The 18,796-nt window shown below is 36.8% G+C and overlaps 1 long non-coding RNA gene across 1 annotated transcript; it reads left to right on the plus strand.

The window, feature by feature from the left end:
* The first annotated feature begins 16,501 nt into the window (after positions 1–16,501).
* Positions 16,502–18,269, plus strand: LOC126816924 (uncharacterized). The gene is made up of 3 exons (XR_007678667.2): positions 16,502–16,595; positions 17,636–17,725; positions 18,185–18,269. It is a non-coding gene; the product is annotated as an uncharacterized LOC126816924 (long non-coding RNA).
* Positions 18,270–18,796: the final 527 nt, after the last annotated feature.

Genomic DNA, 18,796 nt, shown 5'->3' on the forward strand with positions numbered 1-18,796 from the left:
TTTTAGCAAAAAACCGATTTTCGGAATTTAATATTGGTTTTAATTAATTTTGAAATTGCAAATGCAAAGAGATTTAATCGCCTCTTCCGTATGTGATAGGTATTGGTACTATACACATTATCCTTAAAAGACAATTTTTTAAAATGACCGTAACGATGTATCGACACTAGAAACCGAAATCGCCTATTTTGACCTTTTTTGACTGCTGAGGCATCCTTCCGATGGTCCAAATCTCTGGAATTTCTAGCGGTTGGCTGCGCCGCGATATTTATCACATATTAAATTGAGAAAATCCTCAGATATCAAGAAAAATAAAAATTCGATAAAATACGGCAATTTTTTAAGCAAAAAACCTTTGATTGTTGGGGGTGGGTTTTGAATTTATTTTGAACGTTCTCGGAATCCAACACTCTATTATGTGATAGCTAGAATCCCAAGGTACATTCTGTGCAAATTTGAAGGCAATCGGAGCACAGGAACGTTGCCTGGGCAGAGCAAATCAACCCGGTCGCGAAAATTTGCTCATACTTCAAAGTGATTATCATATTGTGTTATGATCGCCATGTTAGATCAATCTGAGTCCCTGATCCACCGTCACCTACCAAACCACTCCGAAATCCCAAAGTCGACCGTAATTTCTTTTTACTTCGCGCATGCGCCACGCTGGAACCAAAGGTACGTTGACTACCAAATTCCGGCGAGGAACTTTTCACGTTGGTACCTAGGTGAACTGAAAACTTCAAGGCGATACCTGCATTCGTTCAGGTCGTTTGTTCTTGACACGGTTACTGCCGTTCGTTTTTTTCCGCCATTTACGGCTTCTGTAAGGGCGAAAAAAGTGGAATTTCGCCACGACACCGGCACCGATTGTCCCAAAACCATGAAATTCGGACACAATGCGCCCATTACCACTCTGTGACTTACTCTTATTTTGATCAGATTAAAAAAAAGGAGTTTCAGCAAAAAAATAAACAACCGATTTTCGGAATTTAAATTTGGTTTTAATTAATTTTGAAATTCCAAATGCAAAGGGATCTTATCGCCTCTTCCGTATGTGATTGCTATTAGTACTATACACATTATCCGTAAAAGACATTTTTTTTAAAATGAACGCAACACCAAAAACCGAAATCGACTATTTTGACTTTATCATACATTAAATATTATATGCCATAGGTTAATTTTTATACGCCCACATTGAAATGTGGTCGTATATTGTCGTCGCCGCCGTCCGGACGGCTAAAGTTAATATCCGATTACTTTAAATTTATACACAGTGTCTAGAGGCTAAATTCAATATCCGATTGACTTTAAAGTTATACACAGTGTTTAAGGTCATGAGATGAAGAAGCCAATTGATTTTCAGCGATTTCCGATAACTACTGTCAGAGTAGTTATCCTTAAAAGACAATTTTTTAAAATGACCGTAACGATGTATCGACACTAGAAACCGAAATCGCCTATTTTGACCTTTTTTGACTGCTGAGGCATCCTTCCGATGGTCCAAATCTCTGGAATTTCTAGCGGTTGGCTGCGCCGCGATGATATTTATCACATATTAAATTGAGAAAATCCTCAGATATCAAGAACAATAAAAATTCGATAAAATACGGCAATTTTTTAAGCAAAAAACCTTTGATTGTTAGGGGTGGGTTTTGAATTTATTTTGAACGTTCTCGGAATCCAACACTCTATTTTTAATATGTGATAGCTAGAATCCCAAGGTACATTCTGTGCAAATTTGAAGGCAATCGGAGCACAGGAACGTTGCCTGGGCAGAGCAAATCAACCCGGTCGCGAAAATTTGCTCATTCTTCAAAGTGATTATCATATTGTGTTATGATCGCCATGTTAGATCAATCTGAGTCCCTGATCCACCGTCACCTACCAAACCACTCCGAAATCCCAAAGTCGACCGTAATTTCTTTTTACTTCGCGCATGCGCCACGCTGTGGAACCAAAGGTACGTTGACTACCAAATTCCGGCGAGGAACTTTTCACGTTGGTACCTAGGTGCACTGAAAACTTCAAGGCGATACCTGCATTCGTTCAGGTCGTTTGTTCTTGACACGGTTCCTGCCGTTCGTTTTTTTCCGCCATTTACGGCTTCTGTAAGGGCGAAAAAAGTGGAATTTCGCCACGACACCGACACCGATTGTCCCAAAACCATGAAATTTGGACACAATACGCCCATTACCACTCTGTGACTTACTCCCATTTTGATCAGATTAAAAAAAGGAGTTTCAGCAAAAAATAAACAACCGATTTTCGGAATTTAAATTTGGTTTTAATTAATTTTGAAATTCCAAATGCAAAGGGATCTTATCGCCTCTTCCGTATGTGATTGCTATTAGTACTATACACATTATCCGTAAAAGACATTTTTTTTAAAATGAACGCAACACCAAAAACCGAAATCGACTATTTTGACTTTATCATACATTAAATATTATATGCCATCGGTTAATTTTTATACGCCCACATTGAAATGTGGTCGTATATTGTCGTCGCCGCAGTCCGGCCAGCTAAAGTTAATATCCGATTACTTTAAATTTATACACAGTGTCTAGAGGCTAAATTCAATATCCGATTGATTTAAATTTATACACAGTGTTTAAGGTCATGAGATGAAGAAGCCAATTGATTTTCGGCGATTTCCGATAACTACTGTCAGAGTTATGGCCCTTCATCACTTAAAAAAAATCTTGTGGATGCTCTAGAGGCCAAAGTTAATGTCCGATTGACTTTAAATTTATACACAGTGGTTAAGGTCATGAGACGAAGTAGGCGATATCTGATATTTACTGCCAGAGTTGTGGCCCCGGATCACTTCAAAATATCTTGTGGACGCTCTAGAGGCCAAAGTTAATATCCGATTGACTTTAAATTTATGCGCAGTGTTTAAGGTCGTGACACGAAGATGCCTACAGTATTGATGTTCAGCGATATCTGATATTTACTGCCATTTCCGATAATTACCGTCAGAGTTATTGCCCTTGATCACTTTAAAAAATCTCGTGGACGCTCTAGAGGCTAAATTCAATATCCGATTGACTTTAAATTTATACAGTGTTTAAGGTCATGAGATGAAGAAGCCAATTGATTTTCAGCGATTTCCGATTGAATCCTTTGAAAATCACACCTAACTCTAAAACTAAAGGGAAGAAACTGGCCGGTTTACATTGAAGCACAACTAATTCCTGTCCTGCGTACTAGGTATATAATATACGGTTTTCTAAATATGCCTTGGATGGTAGCCACAAGTCGACAATTTTTGTTTTGTATTTTTCCCATTGTGTTCATAAGGTAAATGTAATTTTTCAGATACCTGATGACATTTATACTTATTGTTTCAATAGATTCTAATAACCCCCTTTGCAGTTAATATGAAAGCTTTCATATCTGCTATGCAGATCTAGTTCCTATTATTATTATTTTTTTTTTTTGTGTGTCATTTCTACAAATCGGATTTCTCAGAATCTAACCATAGGATCAATCTGAAACTTTGACCTACCCCCACAAAAATGGGGTGCGAATGTTGATTAAATATATTTTCAAATCGTTTTTCGAATCCGAAATCACCGAATTTTACGAACAAATTCATTTGACCTACATTACTGTAACTTTGTAACTATTTGACCTATTTTACTAATTCTTTTTTTGAGGGGTGCCTTGAAACATTTACTTAAAATCTGCAATTTCGAATTTTCGAATTTCGAAAATTCGTCGCTGTGATTTTGAACCGGAAGTTGAGATCAATTTGACAACTTCTTTAATAGTTGAACGATTTTCATGAAATTTAGAATGTAAGTAGATCTTATCAATGCGACTTCAAAAATATTATTAGAAATTTTCTAAATTATCTCCCCTTGATGAAATTAAGGATCAAAGTTTTCAAAAAAATCGACGAAATATAGGTCAGATTGCCTTGATTTTTTTTTCTTTACTAGCTACGACACTACTGATTCGTACACAAAAAATTGAGTTTGTAGCGCAAACCGGAGATGCCACAATCTAGAAATGTGAAAATTACATAAGACTTTTTTGATATTTTACTTACAGACAAGGCAATTATATTTTCCGAATCCTTGAAGGAAAGCCGAAAAACGGTAGAGAACACAATTTTGATTTCCGGCAAATGATGGACGCCATTTTGAATTGAAAATGACAATTAGTGAAAAATCCACATTTATGGGCTTGAAAACATATACAATTGGTCGTGACCTAGAGAATATGTCTCCTATTACCGAAATTAATACATTTCAGGATAGCCTGGATCATGTTCGAACGTTTGGTATTTTAATATTTCAAAAATTCAAATTTCTCCTTTGATGTTTTCCGTGCCGACAAGGTTGTTTTCGAGTTTAGCTGGATTTGACTTCGCGCATGCGCTACGCTGGAACCAAAGGTACCATGAGTACTAAATTCCGGCGAGCAACTTTTCACGTTGGTACCTAGGTACCCTGAAAATTTCAAGGTGATACCTGCATTTGTTCAATTCGTTTGTTCTTGTCACCTGCCTTTCGTCGTTTTTTTTTTAAAGTCAATTTACGGCTTCCATGAGGGGAAAAAAGTGGAATTTCGCCGTGACACCGGCACCGATTGTCCGAAAACCATGAAATTTGGACACAATACGCCCATTACCACCCCGGACTCTGTGCCTTACCCCCATTTTGATCCCATTAAAAAAAGAAGAGTTTTAGCAAAAAAACGATTTTCGGAATTTAATATTGGTTTTAACCCTGTACCCAGACAAGATATACATATTATTATAATCCCTATGAAATATTTTAATTATTTACTGCTATAATATGAATTATCACTTATTCCCCGTTAAATAAATATCGGTCACCGGGAGCAGCTGTACAACTTCAAGGACCCTGGCTTCAAGTCAATTTACGGCTTCCATGAGGGGAAAAAAGTGGAATTTCGCCGTGACACCGGCACCGATTGTCCGAAAACCATGAAATTTGGACACAATACGCCCATTACCACCCCGGACTCTGTGCCTTACCCCCATTTTGATCCCATTAAAAAAAGAAGAGTTTTAGCAAAAAAACGATTTTCGGAATTTAATATTGGTTTTAACCCTGTACCCAGACAAGATATACATATTATTATAATCCCTATGAAATATTTTAATTATTTACTGCTATAATATGAATTATCACTTATTCCCCGTTAAATAAATATCGGTCACCGGGAGCAGCTGTACAACTTCAAGGACCCTGGCTTCAAGTCAATTTACGGCTTCCATGAGGGGAAAAAAGTGGAATTTCGCCGTGACACCGGCACCGATTGTCCGAAAACCATGAAATTTGGACACAATACGCCCATTACCACCCCGGACTCTGTGGTTTACTTCCATTTTAATCCCATTAAAAAAAAAACGATTTTCGGAATTTAATATTGGTTTTAATTAACATTGAAATTGCAAATGCAAAGAGATTTTATCGCCTCTTCCGTATGTGATAGGTATTGGTACCATACACATTATCCTTAAAAGACAATTTTTTAAAATGACCGTAACGATGTATCGACACTAGAAACCGAAATCGCCTATTTTGACCTATTTTGACTGCTGGGGCATCTTTCCGCACGTGACAAGGAGTAGGTCGCCCGTCCAACCTGTGTGTTTTTTCAGGATCACCCGGTTTCCTCCCACTGCTAGACCCCTACGCGCAAGCGAATTATTGAAATAAAATTGAACCATACGTTAGTCCCGAAATGACCTAGTTTGTGTCGAGTGGTCGATCAACCCCATTTCGCACTCTCAATTTTAGCACTCCTAACTGTAAAACTAAATGCAAGGAACGGGCCTATTTACAGAGGTCACAATTTTAACCCTGTAATACCCAGCATATCAGATATGCACACCTACATGATATACATATTATTATAATCCCTATGGGATATTTTAATTATTTACTGTTATAATATGAATTATCACTTATTCCCCGTTAAATATTTATTTACAGAGGTCACAATTTTAACCCTGTAATACCCAGCATATCAGATATGCACACCTACATGATATACATATTATTATAATCCCTATGGGATATTTTAATTATTATTATTATTATTATTATTATTCCCCGTTAAATAAATATCGGTCACCGGGTGCAGCTGTACAACTTCAAGGACCCTGGCCTCAAGTGCATGGGACCAACTCTACATTTTCTGAAATGTCAATAAAAGCCCTGGAATGATTTCATTTAAAAAAATAATCAGAAAGTAAATCTAGTTTTATTTATATGCTATTTGTTGCCAGAAAATATATTTTGTTACTAGTCTAATTCATATTTAAAAATAAACAATATTTTTTTCTGAAAATCAATGTCGAAATTTAGTGTATCATATATGATACAATGGGTCTGATACCGGGTGCAGCTGTACAACTTCAAGGACCATTTGTGTATTTAGTATATCAAGTATATGCGTGTATTACAAAGCTCTGATTTGTGTGATTTGTGTACACCCCCCCCCCCCCTTCTCCTCGTGTCACTATCATGTACATATCAATTCTGCTGCCAACCCACCCACGCGAACATGACTAAATTATGAAACATTGTCTAGTCGTTTGTATGTTACGACAAAACGAGGCCAGAGTGGCTCGTTTGTGCAGAACGGAAGGCCTTACAAGGATTAGTGTCTAGTCGTTCGGATGGCACGAAAACCCGAGGTCAAAGTGGTTCCCCGTTGACAGTGGTGAAGTATGGAAGGCCTAGCAAGGATCTGTGTCTAGTCGTTTCGATGGGACGAAAAACGCCCGTCCCCACGTCCATGGTACAAGGATTAGTGCCTAGTCGCTTGGATGGTATGCAAAACAGAGGTCCCCGTTCTCTCCCTTTGTCCGTGGTTCTTGACCGAAGGCCCGACAACTAACTGCGTGCAGTTTTTTGGGTAGGACGAAAAATCGAAATCCTGTGTGCATATTGGCGTGCACGAAAAATAAGCCTTTGCATTTGGAATTTTATGCACCTGCCCCACCCTCGAACAACGCTTAACATAACATTTTGTTTTCACTATCTACATTGTAAAATTTGTTTGATTTCAGATGACTTAGCCCCGGTTTTTCACAGTGAAAGATTTTGATGAAACTTGACATGCATGTTTATAACCCAAAGATATGGTTCCTTTCGATATTTGCGCATATCGAATCGTAACTTCATGAATTATGGTCCCTGATTGTAAGAAAAATCACTTTATATTTCGCGTGTTCTCTATCTATCTCTCGGAAATGGAATATGGAAATACACAAGCTAGCTAGTGTATTACAGGGTGGTGGTGGTGGTGATGAGGTCTTCTATTTGCAATGATTTTTTGACTACAAAATATACGCTCTAACTCATTACTCAAACTATAGCAAAAAATCGGGACCGTAAACCCCATTTTATATATTCTTACAATAGCAACGCACTTCGGGATTAACTTAGAAATGGTTCCACTACTGATGTCTTCCGCCTTACTCCTGCCACAGTAGTGGCTTGTCCTACGGAGTTCCTTTCCGCAAGTTTTTTTTAGTCAAATGACTACAAAAAGGTTACTGGCCTATGTATAGCTCCCTTAATTTACACATAAACTGACCTAAAACTGCACTGCACATATAATAAACCAATTCCCATTGAAATAAAGGTGAAGCCGTACCGCATAATTATATGATTTGATGAAACCCAACTGCTACCTGAAGTTTCTCGCCTATCGAAGTTATAATATCCGCCGGTGTCATGGCGGCTCGCACATTATAAGAATCATTGCTTTGAAAATGTAGAACGCATTAACACAAAGATAAACTGATCGGTAATTAGTTTAGTGGTCCAGTCTTCACTATAATTTGTGATAGAATTACTTATTTAAAAAAAACTGAATGATTTAAAAATAAAAATGGTTGGAGTGCCCAAGTTTAGATTTGTCGTTGATTTCATAAAGATGTTAGGATATAGAACGTTAAATACTGTGTGATTCAACATGGCGGTCGAGGGGTTTAATATGATATAAGTACGAAATACATGTACATGTAGTACCAAATGGTTTATATGTATGAGAGTCAAGGTTTGGACTAAATGTCTTGGGGAAGTAGGAGGCGACTAGTATGTGCCTCTCTTTAGTGGACCGATGTGAGATTGCCCATTGTATTAACTGGACGGGTAGGCCTATTCACCTTCGGTTATGTGTCAATGTCAAATAAGCGGCTTCTTATCAACACGATCGGCTCTGGGCCGGTTTAATTCTACGTATCTCTCGTAGCTGAGAGAAGAAAGATTTTTTAGCCGAGAGAATATCTTCCGTCAAAGTGATTGTTGATTCATAGATTCTAATAACCTCTTTTGCAGTTTATATGAAAGCTTTGATATCTGCTATGCAGATCTAGTTCCTATTATTATTATTATTTTTTTTGTGTGTGTCATGTCTACAAATCGGATTTCTCAGAATCTAACCATAGGATCAATCTGAAACTTTGACCTACCCCGCCCCCCCAAAAAAATAATTGGGTGCGAATGTTGATTAAATATATTTTCAAATCGTTTTTCGAATCCGAAATCACCGAATTTTACGAACAAATTCATTTGACTTACATTACTGTAACTTTGTAACTATTTGACCTATTTTACTAATTCTTTTTTGAGGGGTGCCTTGAAACATTTACTTAAAATCTGCAATTTCGAATTTTCGAATTTCGAAAATTCGTCGATGTGATTTTGAACCGGAAGTTGAGATCAATTTGACAACTTCTTTAATAGTTGCACGATTTTCATGAAATTTAGAATGTAAGTAGATCTTATCAATGCGACTTCAAAAATATCATTAGAAATTTTATAAATTATCTCCCCTTGATGAAATTAAGGATCAAATTTTTCAAAAAAATCGACGAAATATAGGTCAGATTGCCTTGATTTTTTTTTTCTTTACTAGCTACGACACTACTGATTCGTACACAAAAAATTGAGTTTGTAGCTCAAACCGGAAATGCCACCATCTTGAAATGTGAAAATTACATAAGGCTTTTTTGATATTTTACTTACAGACAAGGCAATTATATTTTCCGAATCCTTGAAGGAAAGCCGAAAAACGGTAGAGAACACAATTTTGATTTCCGGCAAATGATGGACGCCATTTTGAATTGAAAATGACAATTAGTGAAAAATCCACATTTATGGGCTTGAAAACATATACAATTGGTCGTGACCTAGAGAATATGTCTCCTATTACCGAAATTAATACATTTCAGGATAGTCTGGATCATGGTCGAACGTTTGGTATTGCTTTACTCCCATTTTGATCCCATTAAAAAAAAAGAGTTTTAGCAAAAAAACGATTTTCGGAATTTAATATTGGTTTTAATTAATTTTGAAATTGCAAATGCAAAGAGATTTTATCGCCTCTCCCGTATGTGATAGGTATTAGTACTTTACTCATTATCCTTAAAAGACAATTTTTGAAAATGACCGCAACGATGTATCGACACTAGAAACCGAAATCGCCTATTTTGACCTTTTTTGACTGCTGAGGCATCCTTCCGGTGGTCCAAATCTCTGGAATTTCTAGCGGTTGGCTGCGCCGCGATGATATTTATCACATATTAAAAGGAGAAAATGCTCAGATATCAAGAACAATAAAAATTCGATAAAATACGGCAATTTTTTAAGCAAAAAAACTTTGATCGGTGGGGGTGGGTTTTAAATTTATTTTGAACGTTCTCGGAATCCAACACTCTTCTATTTTTAATATGTGATAGCTAGAATCCCAAGGTACATTCTGTGCAAATTTGAAGGCAATCAGAGCACAAGAACGTTGCCTGGGCAGAGCAAATCAACCCGGTCGCGAAAATTTGCTCATTCTTCAAAGTGATTATCATATTGTGTTATGATCGCCATGTTAGGTCAATCCGAGTCCCTGATCCACCGTCACCTACCAAACCACTCCGAAATATACCCAAAATCCCAAAATCGACCGTAATTTCTTTTTATTTCGCGCATGCGCCACGCTGGAACCAAAGGTACGTTGACTACCAAATTCCGGCGAGAAACTTTTCACGTTGGTACCTAGGTGCACTGAAAACTTCAAGGCGATACCTGCATTCGTTCAGGTCGTTTGTTCTTGACACGGTTCCTGCCGTTCGTTTTTTTCAGCCATTTACGGCTTCTGTAAGGGCGAAAAAAGAGGAATTTCGCCACGACACCGGCACCGATTGTCCCAAAACCATGAAATTTGGACACAATACGCCCATTACCACTCTGTGACTTACTCCCATTTTGATCAGATTAAAAAAAGGAGTTTCAGCAAAAAATAAACAACCGATTTTCGGAATTTAAATTTGGTTTTAATTAATTTTGAAATTCCAAATGCAAAGGGATCTTACCGCCTCTTCCGTATGTGATTACTATTAGTACTATACACATTATCCGTAAAAGACATTTTTTTAAAAATGAACGCAACACCAAAAACCGAAATCGACTATTTTGACTTTATCATACATTAAATATTATATGCCATCGGTTAATTTTTTTACGCCCACATTGAAATCCGGCCGTCCGGACGACTGAAGTTAATATCCGATTACTTTAAATTTATACACAGTGTTTAAGGTCATGAGACGAAGAAGCCTATTGATTTTCAGCGATTTCCGATAATTACTTTCAGAATTATGGTCCTTGACCACTTCAAAAAATCTTGTGCACGCTCTAGAGGCTAAATTCATTATCCGATTGACTTTGAATTTATACACAGTGTTTAAGGTCATGAGATGAAGAAGCCAATTGATTTTCAGCGATTTCCGATAATTTCTGTCAGAGATATGGCCCTTCATCACTTAAAAAAAATCTTGTGGATGCTCTAGAGGCCAAATTTAATGTCCGATTGACTTTAAATTTATACACAGTGGTTAAGTTCATGAGTCGAAGTAGGCGATTGATTTTCAGCGATATCTGATATTCTTGTGGACGCTCTAGAGGCTAAAGTTAATATCCGATTGACTTTAAATTTATACAGTGTTTAAGGTCATGAGATGAAGAAGCCAATTGATTTTCAGCGATTTACGATTGAATCCTTTGAAAATCACACCTAACTCTAAAACTAAAGGCAAGAAACGGGCCGGTTTACATTGAAGCACAACCAATTCTTGTCCTGCGTACTCTGTATATAATATACGGTTTTCTAAATATGCCTTGGATGGTAGCCACAAGTCGACAATTTTTGTTTTGTATTTTTCCCATTTTGTTCATAACGTAAATGTAATTTTTCAGATACCTGATGACATTTATACTTATTGTTTCAATAGATTCTAATAACGCCGTTTGCAGTTAATATGAAAGCTTTCATATCTGCTATGCAGATCTAGTTATTATTTTTTTTTGTGTGTGTTTTTCCTGCAAATCTTATATCTCAGAATCTAACCGTGGGATCTTTCTGAAACTTTGACCTACCCCCCCCCCCCCCAAGAATGGGTGGTGGCTTTGGAATAGGCATGTTTTCAAAATATTTTACACATCCGAAATCACCGAATTTTACGAACGAATGCATTTGACCTACATTGCTGTAACTTTGTGACTTTTTGACCTATTTTACTAAAAAAAAATTCTTTGAGTACCCTGAATCATTTACTTTAAATCTGCTATTTCGGATTTTCGAATTTTCAAAATTCGTCGCTGTGATTTCGAACCGGAAGTTAAAATCAACTTGACAACTTCTTTAATAGTTGCACGATTTTCATGAAATTCAGTATGTAAGTAGATCTTACCGATACAACTTGAAAAATGTCATTAGAAATTTTCTGTATTATCTCCCCTGGATGAAATTAAGGATCAAAGTTTTAAAAAAAATTGACGAAATATAGGTCCGATTGCCTTGAAATTGTATTTCTTTACTAGTTACGACACTACTGATTCGAACACAAAAAATGGAGTTTGTAGCCCAAACCGGAAGTGCCAACATCTTGAAATGTGAAATATCGCTAAGGCTTTTTTGATATTTTACTTACAGACAAGGGGATTATATTTTCCAAATCCTTGAAGGGAAACCCATAAAATGTAGGCAGTAGAATTTTGATTTAGGTCAACTGATGGGCGCCATTTTGAATTGAAAATGAAAAATAGTGAAAAATTCACATGAAAAATAGTGAAAAATCCACATTAATGGGTTTGAAAACATACACAATTGGTCGTGACTTAGAGAATGTGTCTCCTATTACCGAAATTATTACATTTTTTTATTAATACATTTCAGGATAGCCTGGCTCATGGTCGAATGTTTGGTATTTGAATATTTCAAAAATTCCAATTTCGCCTTTGATGTTTTCGGTGCCAACAAGGTTGTTTTCTTTTCGAGTTTAGCTTGTTTTGACTTCGCGCATGCGCTACGCTGGAACCAAAGGTACCATGAGTACCAAATTCCGGCGAGGAACTTTTCACGTTGGTACCTAGTACCCTGAAAATTTCAAGGTGATACCTGCATTCGTTCAAGTCGTTTGTTCATGGTACCCAGGTCACTTGCCGTTCATATTTCATATGAAAGCTTATTGTTTCTGTTAAGATTATTATTTTTTTGTGTGTGTGTGTTTTATCCACAAATCGGATTTCTCAGAATCTAACCATAGGATCTTTCTGAAACTTTAGTAATCTGAAAGCCTAATTGCCACTTTTATAGACCAAGAACCTTGAAAATTGTCTATTTCTCTGCAATCGTACAAGATAGAAAACATTTTGTGGTATCTGTATGATCGTATGGATCCATTCTATACTGAGCGCCGGAAAACGCATCACTTAGTTTTTCGTATAACAAAATGATCCTGTAAACATATCTTATTTATTTTGCTTCTTATTGTGAACAATATTCAAATGGAAACACATCAATAACAACACATTTGTACACTTATGGATCTTTAATCTGTAATCAAGGGTACAAAGTCAGAGGGGTCAAAACCAAAAGTACGACACAGATGTCAGTAGCGCGTTTGTCCTCCGCGGGACATCATCACGGTAGGTTACATCATTATCGCGACCCCTGCAAATGTGTAGGGCGGTCCGGTGATGAAATGTGAAGCCTCCCCACACCATTACATTTCCCCCACCCCATCGATTCGTTTCGATGACACAACAGTCTGCAAGCCGTTCCCGAAGATGTCTCCACACACGTTGACGGCCATAAGCGTGATAAAGATGAAATCGACTTTCATCACTGAAGAGCACACTTTGCCAGTCTACTCTTCTCCATGTCTGGTGTCCTTGAGCCCATATCAAACGCCGATGACGGTGATGATCCCTGAGGATATCTCCAACATAAGGTCGTCGTGCACGGAGTCCTACTTCTCTTAGATGAGGTCTTACGGTGTTGGCACTTACTGGTCCTTGTCTTCCGACGACTGCTGCACCTGTTCGAGTCGTTGGGCGGAATCTGTCACGCAGATGAGTGACCCGGATGTAGCGGTCTTGAGCCTGGGTTGTAATGCGTTGTGGACCAGGACGTTGACGGTCACGTGTTGATCCAGTAACTCGAACACGTTCCACCAACCTTACAATAGTGGACTGATGACAATTGAAGTGTCTGGCAATAGCACGTGTAGACATGCCAGCCCTGGACATTCCCATGGCTTCATTCCGTTGATTTTCAGTAAGTTTCGGCATCTCTAGCTCGATTCCTTCACAGGTCCAACAACAAATTACGACAGATTGACGTTTCACAGTTGAAAACATGCTTTTAAAGGGCTCACACACGAGGCTAAATGATAGAGTGTACTTAGCGAGGCCGCTGTAGAGGGTTTCCGTATGCCATTGAAAACTTTACTTGATAATCGAGATATGTAGGTGGAGTTAACGCCTGTCAATCAAACGATCGGCCAAGGTGAAGATGCATTTCGCTACCATTTCTAGTCAAATATTACAACGATGATAACTATGTTCAGAATAAAGTAATTTGACTGAAATTTTCAATATATTCTTCTTTCATCATCTACATTTGAACTGTTATAGCAAGAATGGCCAACTCTCTATAAAAAATCTCCCATAATGTATCTTTAAAGTAATCGGATATTTACTTTAGCCGGCCAGACGGGGGCGACGACAATATACGACCACATTTCAATGTGGGCGTATAAAAATTAACCGCATGCATATAATATTTAATGTATGATAAAGTCAACATAGGCGATTTCGGTTTTTAGTGTTGCGGTCATTTTAAAAAAAATGTCTTTTAAGGATAATGTGTATAGTACTAATAGCAATCACATACGGAAGAGGCCATAAGATCCCTTTGCATTTGCAATTTCAAAATTAATTAAAACCAATATTAAATTCCGAAAATCGGTTTTTTGCTAAAAGTCTTTTTTTTTAATGAGATCAAAATGGGGGTCCGGGGTGGTAATGGGCGTATTGTGTCCAAATTTCATGGTTTTCGGACAATCGGTGCCGGTGTCGCGGCGAAATTCCACTTTTTTCCCCTCATGGAAGCCGTAAATTGACTTAGAAAAAAAAAACGATCGGCAGGTGACAAGAACAAACGACTTGAACGAATGCAGGTATCACCATGAAATTTTCAGGGTACCTAGGTACCAACGTTAAAAGTTCCTCGCCGGAATTTGGTACTCATGGTACCTTTGGTTCCAGCGTAGCGCATGCGCGAAGTCAAAACCTGCGAAACGCGAAAACGAAATTCAAATACCAAACATTCGACCATGAGCCGGGCTATCCTGAAATGTATTAATTTCGGTAATAGGATAGGGATTCTTTAAGCCATGACCAATTGTGTATGTTTTCAAGCCCATTAATGTGGATATTTCACTATTTTTCATATTCAATTCAAAATGGTGACCATCATTTGGCCTAAATCAAAATTCTGCTCTGAACGTTTTTTAGGCATTCCTTTAAGGATTCAGAAAATGTAACTCCCATGTCTGTAAGTAAAATATCGCAAACGCAAAGTAATTTTTCACGTTACAAGATGGTAGCACTTCCGGAATGGGCTACAAAATCCATTTTCTGTGAACGAATCAGAAGTGTCGTACCTAGTACAGAAAAAAACATTTCAAGGCAATCTGACCTATATTTCGTCGATTTTTTTGAAAATTTTGATCCTTAATTTCATCAAGGGGAGATAATTTAGACAATTTCTAATGACATCTTTCAAGTCGCATCGGTAAGATCTACTGACATACTAAATATTATGAAAATCGTGCAACTATTAAAGAAGTTGTCAAGTTGGTTTCAACTTCCGGTTCGAAATCACAGCTACGAATTTTCGAAATTCGAAAATCCGAAATAGCAGATTTGAAGTATTTGTCTCAATGTACTCAAAGAAAAAACATTTAGTAAAATAGGTCAAATAGTCACAAAGTTACAGCATTGTAGGTCAAATGCATTCTTTCGTAAAATTCGGTGATTTCGGATTCGTAAAACGTTTTGAAAATATATTTAATCAACAGCCACCACCTATTTTTGGGGGGATAGGTAAAAGTTTCAGAAAAATCCTATGGTTAGATTCTGAGAAATCCGATTTGTGGATAAAACACAGACAAAAAAAAATAATAATAAGAATAACTAGACCTGCAAGCAGCACTGAACCGGCTTTCAGGAATCAGGCAGGAAGTGTTTCATACAATAGCCCATTTATCGAGCTACCAAACGATACTTTAGATGTTTTGATCCGGTCACACCCGACGGTGAAATCCCGATTGTTGCAAGAGCACCGATTTTTTACTGTCTTTTTTTAAAAAAAAAAATATCGAATAATTTTTTGACTACTTCCTGTTTACGGATCATTATCGGGATAGATTTAACAAGTGGTATGGGAACTTAACTTCCTGTACCAGAAGTTTCAGAAAGATCCATTGGACAGTTTTACCTCCCTTATACCATTAGAAGCATATTTACAGATATAACGATTTTTCGACTTTTTCAAAGACTGTGGGCCTTTTGGATCATTTATACTATATTGAGGCTTTTATATTTGGAATCACACCATAGACCACCGTTAGGACTCTAAGTAACAGAAGTATAAGAAAGGAAGTAAGATAAGTTTTCGAGATAAAAGCGTCTGAATAGGGTCCAAAAAGGAAAATAATAGATTTTCAGCGTTTCATTATATATTGCCTAACCCGCGAATTTTTACCATTTAGATGTCATACGATTGTCCATTGTTCGGGCTCTCCAATGACACTTTAGTTGTTTTGATTCGGTGAAATCTTACGTAGTAATAACTTTTTTCGCAAGATCACCATTTGTTTTCACTTTTTATGGGGGTTTTTTCTCAAAATATCGGATATTTTTTCGACTACTTCCGGTTTTTGGATCATTGTCGGGATAGTTTTAACAAGTTGTTTGGTTACCTAACCTTCTGTACAAGAAGTTTCAGAAAGATCCATTCAGCTGTTCTCCAAAGAAAGAAAAATAGAAGAGCATTTTCAGTAATTTAAGGATTTTTCAACTTTTTTCCAAGATTGAGGCTCTTTTTGGACCACTTACATTATTTCAATGTATTTATTTTTGGACTCTCGCCATAGTCCACCGATAGGACTGTGGAAGTAGGTGTGGCAAGAAGGATTTGCCCACCATTCTATGCGTGTGACAAAATGAATGTGGTAATCTTTTGATGCTGTAAACATGGTAAGTAATGTACTGCTTTCTGAGTCAGTTTGTCTGTAACAAAATTTCGAAGAAATTTCGATAATTTTTTCACTTTAACTGATGTATCTTAGCCAGTTCAATGTCAGACATCCGGAAAATCAGTGTTTTCAACATGCGAACCAGTGATGTCTTGTTACTATTTTTATTAGGAAGTGCAACAAAATTTTGTCAGATTATTCAAGACTTAGAAATTACACGCAACAGCGAGACTTCCAGTTTCTAGGAAACGGTATATACTGCATAAATCGCCTAGCATTTGTATTAATTTGACCATGTGATACAGCTCAGCTTTATTACAACTTTGAAAATAGCATATTTTGTCAAAACCATGTAGGATATATGTAGAGCTTCCATTTAGATCTTTAACTAACAGTTATTTGAGTGTTGCAATTGTCTCGCTAAATGACATTCTTCTAATTCTAATAAATTGCAATTTGAAAACCGCAATGGTTCAAAAATTTGCAAAGTGTGATCCTGATGTATGGTTATCCTTTGATGAACAAAGAACGGTCTTGTCATTTTTATTAAATCGTCAGGGGTGGATCCATAGTCGGGTTTGGGGAGTCTAAACTCCACCATTCTCTGCTACATAGAATCCTTCATTATCAGATCAGATGGTGTAATGGGATTGGCATTGAAAGTGTGAAATAATGATATAGACATGTGTGACATCACATTTAATGCTTTGCATCAAGGAAATTGAATCACAACGTGATGATAATGTATGTTAAAACTCTTATTTCTCTTTTAAAAAACTCATTGTGTATGTATGCCTATGTCATTAAGAAACGATGACAGCATGCATTGTCAACTGTTAAATTTCCTTAACAGGAGCCTAGCAAACCCCCTCCTGCATAAGTTCCAAGATCCACCCATTCTCGGTGGCGTGGATATATGGTTCTTGTCAGATCTGATGGATATCGTGTATGCAATTAAAGGATTTGACAATAAACTTAAAGAAACATAAGTTATTTTCATTTAATATTGAAGTAACATTATTTTTTAAATTTACTTTATAGGGTTAATGAATAGTTAATTCTTAAAAGAATTCTTCTGCTAGGAGCAAACCTGGTTGTCATGTTTTGGTGATTGGCAGATTAGCACTTATGGTAAGAATAACCCATTTATGTTAAGTATGACTATTACAATGTTTAGTACAGAATGTACACAGTATTATATTGGAGGCATTTGAAAAACCAATGAGTTTTAAAGATGTGAAACCCTCTCATGGCGCTAACATCATAATGTAAGCCAATTCGACCAGACTCCATCAATGTGAATTGAAAATTTAATAGGGAGACCACTCTAAAATAACCTTGTTATTAACCTATCGTCTTTATAACGGGAAGGCTTAAATACGGGAATTCCCGGTACTATTTAAGATGCCTTATGGTGAACATGATCTACACCATTATGTAAACTGAGTGTAATGTCATCCAAATATTCAGATCAAGACCCTGGTACTCCTACCCTCTTGAACTAAAGCAATGGCATCTTTTTGGAGAAATTTCATTTTTAGATTTTTACACTATTAAAGTATATTTGATTAAGAGAGTTGTTTATTACAGATCATGGAAAAATATATATTAGATTTATTCTTTGGCCTTAAACTTTCTTAAGATATAAAGTTTGATCATCAGATTAATACCCAAGGTAAGCAGTACTCTTATAATTTCAATTATATATGACTGTATAAATTATAATATAATGAAATATTAAATATATACTCCTTACCCTGGATATATGGGGTTAGACATTTCAATGCATTCAATATTAAAATGGTAAATATAATGTAAGAGTAAACGGAAGTCTTGAGTTTTACATTAAGATAGGTAACCATGTAGAAATTGTTCTACTACTGATGTTATCTGTTTTACTCCAGGCACAGTAGTGGCTTTTCCTACAGTTCCTTTGCGCAAGTTTTGTAGCAAATGACTACAAAAAGTTTACTGGCTGATAGCTCCCTTAATTTACACATAAACTAACCCAAATCTGTACTTCACATAGCTTAACATATAATAAATCTAGTCCCATTGAAAGCAAAACCTTGAAAGTGAGAAAGCAAAATAGCAGTTGGCCATATTCCATGCCAAAAACTACTGCATGGTGCATTGCTGTTTTTATAAGCAGCAGTAGGACATTAAAACCTCATTGATATTCCATTTCATATATCATTTGAT

The sequence above is a fragment of the Patella vulgata genome, chromosome 3 (genome assembly GCF_932274485.2).
Source record: "Patella vulgata chromosome 3, xgPatVulg1.2, whole genome shotgun sequence".
Taxonomy (NCBI): Eukaryota; Metazoa; Mollusca; class Gastropoda; family Patellidae; genus Patella; species Patella vulgata.